Source organism: Barbatula barbatula, assembly GCF_947034865.1.
Source record: "Barbatula barbatula genome assembly, chromosome: 12".
In the NCBI taxonomy this organism is placed as follows: domain Eukaryota; kingdom Metazoa; phylum Chordata; class Actinopteri; order Cypriniformes; family Nemacheilidae; genus Barbatula; species Barbatula barbatula.
The window spans coordinates 23,842,943-23,848,274 of NC_136775.1; positions in this window are offsets into that span (position 1 = coordinate 23,842,943).

Consider the following 5,332-nt stretch of genomic DNA (forward strand, 5'->3'; position numbering starts at 1 on the left):
TCCATGAATATCAGGGCCCAGATTCTGAAGGGGGTCTCATCATTTCTCTGGGTGTGTGGGGCGGGAGGGGATCCATTTTGTTTTTGGCCGGGGTCCTTTATTGTTCTCCAGAGCTTGGCAGAGGTTACCTGGCACAGGCTGGCACACGTTGAACCACCTGCATTTAACAATAACAGCATTGGATTCCATCTCTTACCTTCCTTCCTTCTTTATCTGTGGGGCATCTTGGTATATGATTATTTTGGGAAATCTGTTTCTCTTCTGTTTGTTTGTCAGCCCTGTGCTTTCATCATCAAATGTAATAGATACTGTGAGAGACTTTGAAGTTAAGGTTTTTTGTGTATGTGAATGTAAAATAGAATGTTCATATTTATTGAGCTTAGACCGGGTTCGACCCAATGTATAAATTCACAGCAGCAGTAAAGTGATCGTGGAGATGATTTACCTGTCCTCTGAATACATACTGCATACTCAAGCCACGGTCGCACTTGACTTTTGCTTCATTGACTTCAGTTCATAAACGCAAGCCCGTCCCAAAATATATTTAGCTGCGTAGCAAAGTTCAAGTTGGGTGAACTCTGACCGGGGATTCGCGTGGTGCATGAGACCAATAGAAGATCAAAATGTCACAACGTGACCTCTCGGTACAGAAATGTATAAGATTTAGGAACCACTCCCACCCATTTTTTCCCTTGTCTTGTGGACTTTTAGTTTATATGAGTTCCTGTTTCCTGTGCTGTGTTGTAGTCCTTTGTAGTTCTTTTGTTCATTGGTCCTTTGTTAATTATCTTCCTATGTGTTTCTTGTTACTTTGTTTTCCCCAATGTATTTAAACCCCATGGTTTCATAAGTCTAGTGTCACGCTGCAATTCTAAGCGTTGTCTGCATATCTGTTTTTGTTTTGCCGTCTTTTGGATTACTCTTTTTGCCTTTGCCCTGTGGATCTGTTTGCTGTATTTGGGCTGACCACCTGTGTTTTTGCATTATTTTCCTGATGTCTGGATTATGATTTTGGATTACGTCTTTCAATAAAACTGCATTTGGTTCCTTACCCTGTGTGTCTCCGTGTAGTGTTTGTGACAGATTGACTCACCACAGCATGGATCCAGCAGTAGGATGGCACCCGGCAATGTGCCTTCTCATGCTCCATCAGGGCTCTCGCTCCCCTGAGGATTACACCCAGTCTAAATGAACCACTCTGATCACAACTTTCTCAGTATGATCCTTAAGGGAGATTTGCAGACTTTGTAGAGCTGGCCCTGGCATTGAGCAGCTCCTCCTTCACTGTTGGGCAGAGGGGCAGTAGCCCTCAGGCTCCACTGGCCAAGGAGCTGGGCCAGTCGTGGAAGCCTGCATGCCCCACACTGAGAGTTGCAATCCCTGTGTTTGTGACGGCAACCAGCCCAGAACCTGCTGAACCCGTTCTCAAGATGGCCGCCAGCCCAAAGACCGTTCACAAGATGGTCGCCAGCACTGAGCCTACAGCCATCATTGCCCTGTCCAGTGGTCCGGGGAGTGTCCGTTCCTGAGGGTTCTGCCCTTGGAGTGATTGTTGCTGCCTTGTTGTGTGTCTGGGCTGTGCACTGTTCATCTTCACCAGAGGCTGTTTCTGAACCAACGGAGTCCCCAGCGTCCTTCAGTTATGTTTGGCATTGTTTTATTTTATGATGTCAAAAGGCTTTGTGGTCCGGACGGACGCATCTAGCGACCCTTGTGATACAATGTAAAATACAACACATAACAGGAAGATACAGCCACATTTGTTTGAGGCCAAAGAACAGACCCAAAAGCAATCCGTCATAAAACTCTGATCTGGACGGCTGCATACAGTGACAGAATTCAAAAAATTTGCTGCCGGAACGTCAGCTTTGACAGTGAAATGGCATTGGCTCTCATGTGTCTTGTGACTGGTTGCGTCATTATGCTAGCTTACGTTATGAAACGTCATTGGCTTTCCAGCCCCGATTGTGTCACGCTCTAACCTTGAGCATACACTTCAATAAAACACAACTGGGTGCATTCCTGGAGCGTGATCGCTTTTAAAAGACTCAAAATGCAACACCATCCATTTGTTTGCATGCTGTTTGCAAAAAAAGACCCATGTCTGACTTCTATTTTCTTGTTGCGTGTTTATGTGATTGAGAAACGTGCGTAGTTTTAGGTTTTTAAGGTATTTATAATATAGTTTCAGAGGCAAATCGTGACACTGACACACATTCTTTTGTGGATTAATACAGTTCTGTCAAATTTATCAATCATACTCAGTCCCAAATTACTGACGGTGTCATTTTTATGTTGTTGCAAATCCCCCCCAAAAAATCATTTTTGAATTAGCCGGCACTGCCAAAGAGCCCAATTCAACCTTAAAATTCTTATAACTGACCCTGATCTGAATAACAATCTTCATGTTTTTCCAAAAGCTATGGAAAATGATTCTGTTGTCAGAATAAGAAGAATAATTTAAAATGATTTTGTCATTATTCAGAAATGTTTCATTTTAAAGTATGTTATTGAATACTTACCAACATCCTGTGTCAACCTGCCCCAACACCCCCAACCCTATATCTCTTGTGTTTGTGAGAGCGTGTAAATGATTTGGCAGAAGACTGCAGAATGCTGGAGATATGAACGGCAAGCGAGTGAGATGAAATAGGAGAGCCAACGTTGTGATTAATCGCACAAGCCAGAAAACAACTCATTTGAGCATAAAATGAGATTTTATAAATGTGTTGTTACCGAACAGCTATGTGATGGAGTGCATATGACAACACGGGGACATATATGCTGATGATAATGAATAAATGAGGCTTTGATAGAGGCTGAATCTTTATTTCTCTCTCTTTATAACCACAGATCCTCTGATCGTAACAAACTAAAACCCAGTTTAAAAGCTCTCCACATGCTCCAACCATGGCCATGTCACTGTGAATGATGGAAATCAAAACTAAATTCCGTTTATTTAATTGGCTTTCGAGGAGGATTGTACTATTTCAGATCCACTTATTTTGTTCTTAGGGTGTAAGGTATAAAAACAAAATCATTTTTGAAATGCGAGTATCCTACAGGCTATTTTCCCCTATAATTTCTGTAATTTAGATTTAGGCATGATGCTTTACAACAATAGATATACTTTAGATGTATTGAGGAATAAAAGCTCTATGTAATATGTAAATTATTAGTAATTATTAGTCAAAAATGAAACATCCACGAAATGATCCTAAAGGGGATCAAAACATATATTATGGTTTGTAAACACGATTGATGGTTTAAAAGCGCTGTATTTTCCACACACTCTGCATGTCAGTATCTCCTCTTTGCTCCGCCTCTCTGATCCGTGCTGATATTTTACAAAGCACATCACTCTGAGAAGCAAGGTGCGCTGTGATTGGCCAGTTAAACAGTGTGTAGTGATTGGTGCAATACTGCAACATGTGAGGGGAAATGTAACGCCTCTTACTATATTTGGGCGTTCGCTTTTACATAGAACGCATCTTTTGTTCATTTAATATTTGCAATTTTAGGTGTTTAATACATGCATGGGCAACTTATAACACACCAAAGACACAGAAAGACACGTATTTGCACCATATGAGCCCTTTAAATGAAAACTCTTATTTCTAATGTTATAAATGTTGTTTCTGTTGAAATGTTAGAATTTAATTCTGGTCCAAAACCAGAATCAAGTTTAAATACAGATAAAGCATTGAGTGTTTATCTTGTATGTAACCAATCCTTCTGTGAATTTTCAGATTTTATCGGAACCATAATGGCGAGCAGAAATGACACATTTGTCCGTTTTGGTCTGCACACTGGCTCATTGATTTCTCCTGTGAGAATGGACAGATGGACTGGGATAAATACAGCATCTCTTCATTGGCCGGTGTTGTGCACAATGCCGCTTGTTTGCCGTAATTGTTCAGCGCTGGCAATTGTCTGTTGCTTTCTGCTTTGCCATTGTGTAGTAAAGTAGAGAACAGAGCATGCTGGGAAAGAGAGCGCGGAGAGGTTGGGCTGCACACACACACACACAGAGTCATCCCAAACACCATGAGCTGGTTGTTGTGCTTCAGTATATTTGGGTACATGGTGGCGACAGAAGCAGCAGAGCTCCGGGTCAGCTGAATCCACACTGTAAACACAGGCCTTCTCTTTCTCTTGAATGTGACGCTTAATAGTAGCGTTGCCTTGAATAACACTTACACAGGATTTTTGACCACCACCACCACATTACACTGGCACCATTTTACTCCGAAGTCAAGCATTGAAATGAAATTTTCTCATATATTTGTTGATTTACTTTTGACTGAACAAAACGTGACCCTGTACAGCTGCTCATGTCTCATGACGCTCAGTTTACAGAGAGCCAGTGTGTTCTGACACGTTCTACGATTATTCCGTAGTTGTATGATTTTTACAGTTAACATATGACCCTTCAGAATATCCTAAACCTAATAACATGCATGTGTGAACAGTGTGATCGTTTAAACGGTTTCATCTTATAGACATTTAATTAAAAAGTTCTCAAGATTTACTTTTTGTTTAATACGACATCAACAGTCTATAATGGCTCCTCAATGTTTATTACTATGACTTTTCTAGGTTTGTGAAGACAGCAGTTTAAGAGAACACACCCTTAACACACACGAGTTTCAAGTTTGTATTTATTTATATAGCACATTTAAAAGTGCTGAACAATACACAAGATAACAAGGACAAAACACACTTTCATAACAATAGTTCACAATGAATTAAAAGCTAAAGAAAAAAAGAACCCAAGAGATTCATTGGAGCACTTTTCTAATGCCGTTTCCAAACAGGTCTGTCACAGATAGCCTGTGACTTATGGCTAAAAGGACTTTTCTCAAGGCTTAATGTTTGTTGTGTTATATGATTTAACATTTACAGAAACCACACCAAACTCTTTTCCAAATGTTAACAGTTTATTTCCCCTGTAACAAACCAACATACATATACACATATAAAATACTACTGTACTCACATTGTGGGTTACCTCTCTACTGGCAAACCCATGTGCAGCGACGGCTGCCATTTTGAAAGCTTCTAATTGCCCAATAGGAAGGGCACTTTCATTGTCAGTGACATCACAGGGGTAAATCAGGGAAACTATCATTTTTTAGACATTTCTCTTTGCAATGTTTAGACATCCTGTTGTATTTAATAGTGTGATGCATAGGTTGCATATTAATAACATTTGATTAAAGTATTTGGGTAATGTGATCCTACTTTAAAATGATCAATTACTGCTACATGGTATGTTCCAGAAATGGGAGGAGCCTACTCATATAAAAGAGCTCCTGGTAGCCTTTTTAAA